The 14,094-nt window shown below is 38.5% G+C and overlaps 1 protein-coding gene across 3 annotated transcripts in view; it reads left to right on the forward strand.

The window, feature by feature from the left end:
• The first annotated feature begins 1,552 nt into the window (after positions 1–1,552).
• znf609b (zinc finger protein 609b) overlaps positions 1,553–14,094 on the forward strand; it is a 162,116-nt gene continuing 149,574 nt past the window's right edge. Inside the window, exon 1 of one of the 3 annotated variants that reach the window (XM_061974899.2) lies at positions 1,553–2,017. The gene's annotated coding sequence lies outside the window, so the exon portion shown is untranslated. Of the gene's footprint in view, positions 2,018–12,568; positions 12,649–14,094 lie in introns of those variants that run through there. The other 2 variants (XM_061974896.2, XM_061974898.2) reach the window with 2 other exon arrangements.

Here is a 14,094-nt window from a genome sequence, read left to right on the forward strand (position 1 = left end):
ATATATATATATATATATATATATATTTATATTTTTTATTTGTATTTTTATTTTTTTTTTGTATTATTATTTTTTAAACCTGCAAAACAGGCTTGTAGGGATGATATAGCCTCTGTGTTTTCTCCTGACCTAACGTATATTCCGCTCTACCCCGGTATTGAGCACTGTATAACGGATAAACCACAGAAACCTTGACTATACATATATAAATATTTTTTTATTTTATTTGTATCTTTATTTTTTTTTTGTATTATTATTTTTTAAACCTGCAAAACAGGCTTGTAGGGATGATATAGCCTCTGTGTTTTTTCCTGACCTAACATATATATATATATATATATATATATATATATATATATATATATATATATATATATATCAAGGGTTGGAATTGGGGTTAAATCACCAAAAATTATTCCCGGGCGCGGCCACTGCTGCTGCCCACTGCTCCCCTCACCTCCTAGGGGGTAAACAAGGGGATGGGTCAAATGCAGAGGACAAATTTCACCACACCTAGTGTGTGTGTGACAATCGTTGGTACTTTAAAATATATATATTTCGAGCGCGATGATGTCACGTTATCGATGGGAAAATGCATTTTTAGACAATATGATTTGCCTGAAGACGCCGCACCGATCTGTATCGATATGTTGTGGTGAAGAAGGAGCTGAGCCGGAAGGCAAAGCTCTCGATTTACCGGTCGATCTACGTTCCCATCCTCACCTATGGTCATGAGCTTTGGGTCATGACCGAAAGGACAAGATCACGGGTACAAGCGGCCGAAATGAGAGCGGGGCTCTCCTTTAGAGATAGGGTGAGAAGCTCTGTCATCCGGGGGGAGCTCAAAGTAAAGCCGCTGCTCCTCCACATCGAGAGGAGCCAGATGAGGTGGTTCGGGCATCTGGTCAGGATGCCACCCGATCGCCTCCCTAGGGAGGTGTTTAGGGCACGTCCGACAGGTAGGAAGCCACGGGGAAGACCCAGGACACGTTGGGAAGACTATATATCCCGGCTGGCCTGGGAACGCCTCGGGGTCCCCCGGGAGGAGCTGGACGAAGTGGCTGGGGAGAGGGAAGTCTGGGCTTCCCTGCTTAGGCTACTGCCCCCGCGACCCGACCTCGGACAAGCGGAAGAAGATGGATGGATGGATGGATGGATGGATGGATGGATGATTTGCCTGAACGGCTAGGAGACACTGAGAGTAACAAGCGGTAGAAAATAGATTACAAAGCACAGATTTTTTTTTTTTAATTATAATTTGAAGAAAAAAAGTAGTTATTTATTTTTTTAACTTGGGACTTCCCGCGGGACGGATTTTGGGGACTCCTATCCTATCCTGTGAAAAGGCTGTAGAAGAATAACAATGAATGTATTTACTTTATTTGCAGTATTGGCCGCCTAATGAGGACAAATAGTATGTATTTATGGATGGGTGATGCAAAATCAATGCAGTTCAGCAAAGTTGGTAACTAATTAATTAATGATGATGATGTTATCTGGCTGACCACGTGACTCCTCCTTCCTGGATGATCCACTTCCGGGTCTTCTCCCCGAGTTCAATCCGCGCGGAATTCCTCTCCAGGTGTTCCCGGCGGCTCCTCCTGCTGCTGCTGCTGCTGCTGCCTGGCTACATTGTATCAGTTCCCACACCAAGAAACTACCGCGCCGTTCACTCGCAAACGGCGAATACGGAGGAATTAAACCCGAGTGGAGAGCTATATTCGCCGCGGGGACTAATTGGCGGAGAGTCGCGGGCTGTGTTGTCGCGCCTCCATCATGTCTCCCCCCTCCGGGCTCGGGTCGTCTTCGCTGTTGACGCCGACGTTATCTCCACTTGAGACGGCACAAGTCCAGTGAATCGCCCCGGCCTCCCCTCCTCTCCTGCGGGTGCATGTCTTTGGGGCTTTTCTCCAGTCTCAAGTGCGATTCAAATGGTGTGACTTCTACTTCTTTTTAACGGAGTGCCTCGCCATGGACGGACGGGGAGCCGGAATGCAAATGGCGAGTAGCTAAGTCGGTAAGTTTTTGTTGAAATTATTTGTTATTGTTAATAGAAGACGTTGGCTGGTAATCGCTAGCCGGAGCTGGTTAGCTTTACAGCAGACAGCCAGCACAGCATGCGGCAGAGAGGAAGCTAAAGTAGCCCAGCTCATTGTTTCAGTCTCCTCGTCAGATTATCTGCTTAAACCTTCTGTTCCTCTTCAAGTCCACCTCTCATATTAACATTTAAAACCATTAAACCCCATTTGGGAGCGTCAAAACTCCCAGTGCAGCAACACAACCATTACAGTAGTAGTGCATAATCTCCTGTGTAAAAGTTTGCAGTGTTGCATTTACAAATATTATCACGCATACCAATACTATAACACAGTGTTTTTCCAACCTTTTTTTAAACCAAGGAACATTTTTTTCATAGGAAAAATCCTGAGGCACACCACAAGCAGAAATCATTAATACAATGAAACGAAGTCGCCGATATTGACGATAAAAAAGTCATTCTCGCAATTATTGGATATGAATTTAAACCATAACAGACCATGCATCACTATAGCTCTTGTCTCAAAGTAGGTGTACTGTCACGACTTGTCAAATCACGCCGTGACTTATTTTTTTTTTACTGTTTACCTGTGTGTAGTGTTTTAGTTCTTGTCTTGCGCTCCTATTTTGTTGTTGATTGTCATGTCATGTACGGATGTACTTTGTGGACGCCGTCTGCTGCTCCACACGCTGTAAGTCTTTGCTGTCGTCCAGCATTTTGTGTTTTGCTTACTTTGCAGCCAGATCAGTTTTAGTTTGGTTTTGCATAGCCATGCCTAAGCGTCAATGCCTTTTCTAAGCGACTCTTGCCTTTTGTTTATTTTTGGTTTAAGAATTAGATACCTTTTTACCTGCACGCTGCCTCCCGCTGTCGTTTGCATATTGTGATCATGACACAACGTGTTCCCGACATCTACAAAGCAATTAGCTACCTGCTGCCACCTACTAATATGGAAGAGTATCACACGGTTACTCCGCCGAGCTCCAGACAGCACATACATTCAACAACAGCACATTATTTACGGATTATAATTACTTGTGTGCAAAAAATATTTTTAACCCAATTAAGTGAAACTACATAATCTCCCACGGCACACCAGACTGTATTTCACGGCACACTAGTGTACCGCGGCGCAGTGGTTGAAAAACACTGCTATACCAATGAATCAATTTAAGTGGACCCCGACTTAAACAAGTTGAAAAACGTATTCGGGTGTTACCATTTAGTGGTCAATTGTACGGAATATGTACTTCACTGTGCAATCTACTAATAAAAGTTTCAATCAATCAATCAAACCAAACAGAGTACTAGGTACCCTAGGGCAGTGTCTCATAGCACTGGTGTGCCATGAGATACAGTTTGGTGTGCCGTGGGAGATTATCTAATTTCACCTATTTGGGTTAAAAATATTTTTTGAAAACCAGTAATTATAGTCTGCAAATTATGTGTTGTTGTTGAGTGTCGGTGCTGTCTAGAGCTCCGCAGAGTAACCGTGTAATTCTCGTCCATATCAGTAGGTGGCATAAGAGTGTAAAGGCATTGAAGCTTTGGAAAGGCCATCCAGAACGAAACTAAAACTGAACTGCTATAAAGTAAACAAAAACAGAATGCTGGACGACAGCAAAGACTTACTGTGGAGCAAAGGCGGCGTCCACTATGTACATCCGAACATGACATGACAATAAACAATGTCCCCACAAAAGATAAAAACAACTGAAATATTCTTGATTGCTAAAACAAAGTAGATGCGGGAAATATCGCTCAAAGGAAGACATGAAACTGCAACAGGAAAATACCAAAAAAAGAGAAAAAGACACCAAAACAGGAGCGCAGGACAAGAACTAAAACACTACACACAGGAAAACCGCAAAAAACTCAAAATAAGTCATGGTGTGATGTGACAGTACACCTACTTTGAGACAAGAGCTATATTGATGCATGCTTGGTTATGGTTTTAAGTCAAATCCAAAAATTGCGACAACGACTTTTTACTGTCAACTGAGTTTAGTTTTTAATGATTTCTGCTGGTGGTGTGCCTCCGAATTTTTTCAACGCAAAAAAAGGTTGAAAAACACTCGGGATCTTTGAGGGATATTATGCACAGGAATATCCCAATGCGAAAACATTGTTGAAGGGTATTTCCCTTTCCTTTCTGCAATGCCAGATTGAGCAGGTTTCTAGTCAATCTTGAGTAGCTAATTTTTGGCGATAAAAGCAGGTTACCAACTGTTAATATCCATCCCAGATAGCCTGAAGTAGGCATTCTGCAAAGGCAAGTAGTTTATTGTTGTCAGTTTAACCATATGTTTGATCGGGTAGTTTTTAGTGATGTTTCTTAAACAGCTGACGTCTCCATTTTTACAGACGTTCATAGGAAATGGTCCATATTGGACACAATCTAGCCCACAGGAAATACTTTTGGTTTAGATGGGGGTGTGGCATGTCAACGGCCTGACTATGTGTAAAAGGTCTGTTGTGGTCACATAACCGGTTGAAGATTTTATAGCTCTTACTTATGCAGTTTTAATTGGTGTGCTGTCCCTTTTATGTTTGCAAAGGTCCTACTTTTTCAGTCTCATTCAGTGAGGATTTGTTTGTTTTCCTCAATGCAGATTGTTGCAGTGTGGTAACTTCAAAGTAGGATGGGCGATATGGCCTAAAATCTATATGGCGCGTTCCATTTGTACTGGGAAGTTGTAATTTTCGAGTTCATAGTCGGAATTTCAACTGCAAGGCCTCTCGAGGTCGGAAATCCCTAGCATTCTTGTGCTACGTCCCGGTTGGGAATGACAGTGCGTCTATCCATCCATCCATTTACTACCGCTTATTCCCTTCCAAAATTTGGGGGGTGCGGCTTAAATACCGTTGCGCCATATAGCCTGGAAAATACAGTACCTGTCGATTGTTTTACTGTGGTTTTCATTAACAACTGTTTACCGTTACAACCTTAAGAGTCTCCAAAGGTCTTCACTAGATTTGTTGCTACTTGAGTATCTAGATTCTAAATGGCTCTGATTACTTGTTAAATATAGGTACAAAGTTGGCAACACTAATGATCCCTCGGGCTCAGTTTTCTTATTATCTGGCAGACCAGATGTGTTTTCTTGAAATTTGTAATGTAATACTGAATAATCAACATTATAGTTGTGGTTTTGTTCTTCCCATTGCATTGTCCCAATGACATGACCATTTTGTATCGACCAATGACAGAAGTGTGTGTGTGTATCTTCACCGCCCACTACTGATTAAAACCCCAGTAGAACGATGCTAAAAAGCGATATAGTATGCATTAGTCATTTGTGTACCTTTCACACCGGAAGTATATACCATGATCACGACACTTTTGTTCAAGTAGTGTGTAAACCACAGAGACAGAAATTGTAGAATGCTCTTCCGCAGCTGTAGTAACAACACTCAAAATGTGTGTAAATGTGAGAGCCTGCGAGATAGCAGCTCAAAGCTGTTGTCACGGAACATCGAAATGCTATCTAAATTCATGTGCCGTGGCAGCTTTATGACAGCATTGTTAACTTCTGTGTAAAAAAAAAAAAAAAAAAGATGACAGGGTCACTTTGTGGACTCAGTCTAGTCTGTTTATTATTATTTGATCTTAGATTCGATCTGCAGACTGTGAGGCAGAGAGACCACTAGCCTGCTGTGCTGTCAGCAAGGAACCCATAGCAACAAAAATGCTACTCACAGCATTTGGACACCTGGAAAGCCCCTGTTATTGCAGTATTTGATTTGTCTGACATTGTGGGAAGATAGCCTTTGCAAAGTGCTGGCAGCACTTTGTTCCAAACAGTGGTTATTGGTTAATGCATTTTATCTATATTTATCACAATAACCATGTTATTTAGGGCTCCTAGTTTCAAACCACAGGAATAAAGCAACGGAAAAAGACACTTGCCACATTTGTTGTGTAATGTCAAACATGGTGAAGTAAATTGTACGCACATTTTGTTGATGTTCTAAAGACTTGAAATGATTTGAGAGCTAATGACAACAGACTCCTAAGAAACGATGTGAATGTATTTTGAAGCATTAGACAGTGTTGGTTTAAAGGTGTAGGGCACCAGATCAGTCCTTAACACAAGGATTATGTTAGCTTTGTGACGCTTCAATCATTCCATCACTGCTCACCACTTGAAGACAAAAGGTTTAGCCAGTAATACTTAAAGGCAGCTGTTCATTTGGCATATGTTGAAGTACTCCCTGCTTTAATCAAGTCATTTTTATTTTGTCTAATGAAATACATTGTTGAAAAGTATTTCACAGAATGAAACAAAAAAAAAAGAAATAACATCGTAAATTGCTCTATTGTAACATTCTCCTTTCAATTAATCAGAACTAAGAATATTTTATCATTTGTAAAACATGAGTTTGAATTTACAATGTTCTTTCTTACCAAGGTTGACATATTCACAATGTATTACGGGGGTTGGTTCTCACCTAGGAGTGGGATTATTTTTCTAGATACATAGCAGATAATAATGTTTCTGAATGGATAAATGGTGGTAAGTAATCAGGCAACGAGCAAAGTCCTGCATCCATGCCAAATGGGGTAGCTGAAGATCATCATAATTAAATTAAGCTTAAGCTGTGCTTTATCATACCATTTAGTTTGTGACACAATACAAACACTTTATTTGATAAACATAGACCTGGTCGATATAGACTTAGACACACTTTATTGATCCACAAGGGAAATTGTTCCACACAGTAGCTCCGTTACAAAGGAAGGTAGAATATGGCCTAAAATCTCAAATTTTTCCCCTCAAAATTTGATTTAGGATTAAAAAAAATTCCCCCCTAACTTTTTAATTAAACCATTTAATACAAAACACATTTTTATTTTATTTGATGAAATACTAGTATATTGAAATGATACTGCATACACTGCATCTTACTCTTAGCAAAATTCTAATTTGAATAATGTTGTCTGGTCTTTTTAGACCAGACAACATTATTTTATGGAATAATAAATTAAGAACTTCCTCTGGGAAGCAATACTTTTGTTTAAAACAAAAAACTTCTGTTAACAAAAATGTAGCATTGCAGATTGCATGCAAACAAATAATACATCTCCAACATTGAGAATAATAAAATGTAAACTTAAAACTTCTGTCTTGAATAAAAACTTCTGTTAACAAAAATGTAGCATTGCAGATTGCATGCAAACAAATAATACATCTCCAACATTGAGAATAATAAAATGTAAACTTAAAACTTCTGTCTTGAATAAATACTTCTGTAAATGAAAATGTAGTATTGTACATCATATGTAAATAAATAATCAAGTACAACATTGGGAAGACAATAGTTTCAGTAAGTCAAGTGGATAAACACAAGCTTTTTCATTCACACATCTTAGGGGTGTGCAGGGCGACTGCTTTAGTGATTGTTCTACACTGTGCTTTATTATCGTGCATACTATAACTTTATATCATCATCAGTGTTCTATTAATATTTTTAAAAAGTAATTAATTATAGTTACTTGTTACTTAACCAAAAAAGTAATTTAATGACTCTTTAATAAATGTAATTAATTACTAGGGAAAGTAATGAATGTGTTACTTAAAAAAAATATCTGGCCTTTGCAGTTGAGAAACGTTTCATATTTGAGCAGAGTGTGTGTGCCTTTAAAAGGCGGTGCTTGTTGCCAAGTGACGTGTATGACATCATCGCCCAGACAGAGCAACATTAGGTCTGTTGTGTTTGTTAGCTTAGCAGCGGCAGTTTGTCAACAGTTGCGGCAGCTCTGTTGAATGTTTTTACAGGATTTTGTTACCTCTGGTTAATAAAGAGATTGAATGTGCTTCCATGGCTGTCATGTCTTTGATCCACAAAGGGGGTATTGTTTGGATTGCAAGCTGAAGCTTGTCACTTCAATCACTGATTTGTTACCTCGTATTTAGTAGTAGTGTGTATGTGTGCGTGTGTTTGTTGTCTGCTGTGTGTGATGTTACATCTTTCTATTTGATATCAAGTTCATTTTCGTGTTTAACGCTGGTTTCCTACATTGGACTTGCTGTGCTTCTGACACAGACATGTTTATATAAAACTACATCAAAAGTAGCGTGCCATCTTACACCAAGTTTATTGCTAACGGCTTTGTACATAAAAGTAATTAGATAACTCACGCCGTTATTATGAAGGCTGATCATCATACATACCTTGTGTAAATTATTCCCACCATAGTAAGCTGCTTTTCAGTGGATTTTTTTGTTGGTGCGATCTTGTTTTCCTTGTAGACATTTGCATTGCCCGCACTCAACAAAAAGCTTCGGTTTCAAATGCAGGAATAAGTTTGTTGTGCTGCTGCCTTTTTAAAAAAAAAACTTTGCAGCGTGCAGTCATTTTTTCCACAGCTGTTGCTGCAAAACCAAAGTACTGACAACACTTTTCTTTGAAACAAACGTCTCTCTCTCATTAGCCATATTTCGCTAGGTGTGCCATTAAGGAAGTCAGTGAGACGGTGGAAGCTACAGAAGCTCATGGGGGCAAAAAGTATGCCAAAGGAACAGGAGGAAATAATAGATTTTTTAAATTTTTTTAAATAATCTGCAACAAAAAATGTGAATGTATCGACAAAATCGATATAGCGTCCTGGACTACATAAATTTCGTAAGGAAAAAATATTGTTTCGAAGTTCCTAAGATAGTCCATCATAATGGGGGAAAAAGTTTTAAAAATCTTTCGCTCTTAATTCGTGGAGCTTAGTTGAAAACATGATCGAGTTTGCAGTGACCACTTGTCAATGTCTGTATGAACTTAAAATGAACTTCAACAGCCTGTTTATTGACTTATGTACTTTTCCTCCTCTACATATACCTAAATATGAGTAGTTTTATTTAGGAAACATGGAATAGATTTTTGCGTTGTTTAAAGGTGCCGTAATGCAACTTTTTCACTTTCGATACGATACCGATATTGGAGTTTCGAGTATTGGCCAATACCAAGTTTTTATAGTATTTACATTCGGGACCAGACTTATGCAGTGTCTTCTTCGAACATCTTCTCTGTCCATTGTTGCCAAGCTTGCTTGTTATAAGCGACTTTTAGCTTGTTTTCAATATTGAGTTGGTTGCTTGTTTCTCTGGTGAGATCTGGCAACACTGTCTCTGTCGTGTAACAAATGGAACTTTGTTTATGTTGCACACGGACCTTTTGAGTTTGTAGAGTCCAGAGAACCAAAACACATCGGTCAGACCATTTGGCAGCTTTTCAAATATTTTCATGGATTAATATCCATTTTTATGGATGTTGTTTTGGCCTGGATACTTAATTCTGTTACGGAGTGGTGTAGACTAATGGCACTGTGGTCACACCACTTTGCCAAGTTTGCTACACGGATATCTTTTTAATGGATTGAGTGGGTGTCATCTTTCACACTTACATCGTCAGTTCCGGTGGTTGGAAGGCAATCTTTGTTTATTTGATAGGGACATTGCACAATACATATATTGCACAGGCCCGATATATGCTCAGTACCAGCTCATTTTCATCGGATGTCCTCAGGCAAAGTTACAGCAGGTCAAAAATACATTTAGGGCCTGATCTACTAAGATCCAAATACCACGTGCTAAACAGCGTGTACACAACTATAAAATTGTGTGAGTTATTAGTGGAAGTGTTGCGTCAGCTTCAACTCGTATGTATGTTCAACTTTATTATTTCAGTCAGGTTATGGTCTGCAATCATAATTGGAAAAACAATGCTGGGAATTTTAATCAAATCTAATTTTGAGGTGACTAGATGTTCCTACCCCTACTTCCACCATCCAGTACTTCATAATTGGATGAAGGTGAGATATGCACCATTTGTCCTACAAACATCATTCTCCTCAACCTTACTTTGGCAAACGTTTATTGGTGCTGTCAGAATGAAGTATGGTACCTGTTGTAAAATTTTTATAACATCTACAGCAATGCATTTTATTGATTACATCTGTTAAATTGCTTAAAATGAACACTTAGTATGTAGGGGTTGTTCTATGGTCAAAAGATCCCCTGAAGCTCAAGTCAACCGTAAGAATAGGGAAGACGGATGATTTAGGAGATTTAGGATGTCTCATGGTTGTTCTTGCCAGATGGGCTGGTTTCGCTATTTCAGGAACGACTGACCCGGTGGAATTTTCACACACCTCTCGGGTTTACAGAGAATCAAGAAAACATTCATGGTGCCCTATGTTTCTTGTCTTTACTGATGGTAGATTTCCGATCCATGCTATTCATGCTGACACACAGGCAATACAAATTCAAATAACCACTTGTCAAAATAATGTATAGGATGTAACTCTGTCTCTATTACATTTTTGTATCCCAAACGGCAGCACAAGCCACCATGAATCCAGGCTCAAATTGGGAAAAAAGGATGGTACAATCACCACAGTCATTAGTATGGTTGATGAAAGTGTCCTTCATGACCAAAGTGAACCAGTCTTCTAATACACACTGTCAGCAGGATAATGGGCCATTACACACAGCTCATCTCATCTCAGTCTGTCTTCTTGAATATGACACTTAGGTCACTGCACTCCAATGGCCTCAACAGTTGCAGGACTAATATCCATTTGAACACCTAAAGGATTTACTACAACGGTTGCAACATTAGGCGTTGCTAAATCATTTTGTATTAAGCACAGAGCTATTATGTCCACCCAGACCATGATCCCCAAACACTATTTCTATCTGTTTGTGTGAGAATTCATGCAATTCAACAAGGCGTTGTTGATTTGAATCAATTCAGGCTCTTTTTACAACAGCTACATTTATTTATGATTATAGCAAATACAATGGTATAAGTTTTTGCAAAATAAAAAAGTGGATCATTATCAGTTTTTAGTAAGGGAGTACTTTTTTGTTGTGCAAAGGCTGTCTGCGGTGAGTGAGCCAATGTCATTGTTTCCCATACATTCATTTATTTGTGGCGGGCACTGTACCACCACCAATGAATACACGGCTGGAAAGTGACATAGTAGTATATAGTTCGAACAAATCTTGTTTATTCGTTCATTGGCTGAACTGCTTTGTGTTTTAAATTGATATTAAAAAAATAACTATTTTGTGTTTTGGAAGTTTAAAATATAGTTATATATTGCAGCCTCCTGCGATACCGGTGTGTGTATATATAATAATATATTATTTGGCACATAAATTAACGTAGAAGCATTTCAAAACAGGTCACAAAGTCCCAGAGTTTGGCTGCTGGTGTATGCTGTTATTTTGTCAAAACTATGATTCATCTACTTGTTGATTTACTGTGGATATTTGATTATTTTCTTTTATAACATAGTTCCATCTACACTTCTCCTACACTTACATTACCACAATATAACAATAGTATTACAAGTAGGGATGTCCGATAAATGCGTTAAAATGTAATATCGGAAACTATCGGTATCGTTTTTTTAATTATCAGTATCAATTTTTTTTAATTTTTTTAATTTTTTTTTTTATTAAATCAACATAAAAAAACACAAGATACACTTACAATTAGTGCACCAACCCAAAACACCTCCCTCCCCCATTTAAACTCATTCACACTCATTCACACAAAAGGGTTGTTTCTTTCTGTTATTAATATTCTGGTTCCTACATTATATATCAATACAGTCTGCAAGGGATACAGTCCGTAAGCACACATGATTGTGCGTGCCGCTGGTCCACTAATAGTACTAAACTTTAACAGTTAATTTTACTAATTTTCATTAATTACTAGTTTCTATGTAACTGTTTTTATATTGTTTTACTTTCTTTTTTATTCAAGAAAATGTTTTTAATTTATTTATCTTATTTTATTTATTTTTTTAAAAAGTACCTTATCTTCACCATACCTGGTTGTCCAAATTAGGCATAATAATGTGTTAATTCCACGACTGCATATATCGGTTGATATCGGTATCGGTAATTAAAGAGTTGGACAATATCGGATATCGGAAAAAAGACTATCGGACATCCCTAATTACAAGCTCTATTGTCGGCCATATTTACATCAATCTATATCGCGCAACCTACAGTCCATGTGGCGTAGTATTTTGTGAATGGTTTGCAGTGTCATTAATTCCTTTATGACACACTACTGCTCAAACTATTTACGCATCTGTCCAAATTCCAATATAGTATATGACTCCCCGCCTAACCCAATGTTACACTCATTCCTACGCCCTTGGGTAAAAACATATTGAAGTAGTTTCCCTGTTCTGCCCATAGATATAGATATGTAGTTGCTCCATTGAGCTGGTCAGTGCCTTGCCAAATTTTAGCGTATTAGCAGAGTCTCAAATGATATCAAGCCATCAGACGTACGTCTGAGTCAAGTCCAGAGTCATAGCTGTCAAAGTCCAAGTCGAATCGAAAGTCCGGGTCCACACCTCTGCCGATCACTGATTAAATAATCGCCCAGCCCTACATCATACAGCATAATATATGATTTGTAAAAGAGCATAAAAGGCCTCAAAGGTTTAAAGGCATAGTTGTTATATCAGACATAATAAAGGTATGAAAAAATAAAGCATTTGTCCACAGTGATGTCAAGTATGGTAAAATGTAACCTGCCAATATCGACTTAAACTATTGGGGAAAAGCAGGTAGCTTCACTTCTGGCAAGTATGTATTATACATTATACATATGACAGCAATTTTTCTTTCTGCTTATATGCCTGGGCTGTGGGGATGGTAGGGGGGTAGGCGGCAACACCGAAGGAATTTGAAAAAGCATAAATCAAAGCCCCTTGTCTGAGTCCAAGAAAGTCAAGTAAACCTATAACGCTAAATGTTGAGTCTGTTGAGAATAAGCTGCTTTTTGAACATTGTCTTATTTTATTTTAGTGTGGGGGCTGCTCACTGTAGCACAATGTGTGAGTAAAATGATACAGACATGAATTAATCTAACAGATTGGAACAGTTTAACATCTTTGAGAAAATAAACAAGTAAAACTCACAAATGAAAGTAAATATATTTGTTGTTTCTGTGCGATATGTTGTTGAAAACTGTTGTGGCTTAAATCCTTTTTCAGAATGTATTCTTTTGCACGCTTAGAAGTTGAGTTGGATGATACCACCATACTGGTATATTTTGCTGTGCCTTTGTCGCGGCCGTTTGAGAGAGATTTTTATCAAACAATCTTGCCGTTCGGCATTTGCACAACCAGTGATGTTTTTCTTAAGTGTGACGTCAGTGAATATCACCATATATGGTACAAATTTACTCGAAGTGCTTTGCCTAAGTACCTTGTAGTCAATAAGCTCCTTATTTTTCTCTATCCTCTTGTTGTGGCTCATACATGCACACGTCTCTTCTAATACAAAGTATAGTTGGAATTTATATTTGTCAGAAGATTCGCTATGGAAGCACTAAAAACTACAACATTGATGACGGGAAGAAGAAGCAGTCAAAGTGGAGGCACTTAAGTAAAACCGCCCACAAAACTTCGCATTTCTGAATGGACGGTCAGAAAGCGACTTAAAATGGTCTGTAAAACATAATCCATGCAAAATTTAGACCTAAGAACAACCATTACATGTTATGTAGACCAGTGTTTTTCAACCTTTTTTGAGCCAAGGCACATTTTTTTCATTGAAAAAATGCGGAGGCACACCACCAGCAGAAATCATTAAAAAACTAAACTCAGCAGCCGATATTCCATCCATCCATTTTCTACCGCTTGACAATAAAAAAGTAGTTCTCACAATTGTTGGTTATGACTTTAAACCATAACCAATCATGCATCACTATAGCTCTTGTCTCAAAGTAGGTGTACTGTCACGACCAGTCACATCATACCGTGACTTATTTTGAGTTTTCTGCTGTTTTCCTGTGTGTAGTGTTTTAGTTCTTGTCTTACGCTCCTATTTTGGTGGCTTTTCCTGTTTTGTTGGTATTTTCCTGGAGCGGTTTCATGTCCTCTTTTGAGTGCTATTCCCTGAACCTGTTTTGTTTTAACAATCAAGATTCTTTCAGTTGTGCGGACGCTATCCTTCTTTGTGTTGATTGTCATGTCATGTACGGATGTACTTTGTGGACGCCATCTCTGCTCCCCACACTGCAAGTCT

The sequence above is a fragment of the Nerophis lumbriciformis genome, linkage group LG15 (assembly GCF_033978685.3).
Source record: "Nerophis lumbriciformis linkage group LG15, RoL_Nlum_v2.1, whole genome shotgun sequence".
Classification (NCBI taxonomy): domain Eukaryota; kingdom Metazoa; phylum Chordata; class Actinopteri; order Syngnathiformes; family Syngnathidae; genus Nerophis; species Nerophis lumbriciformis.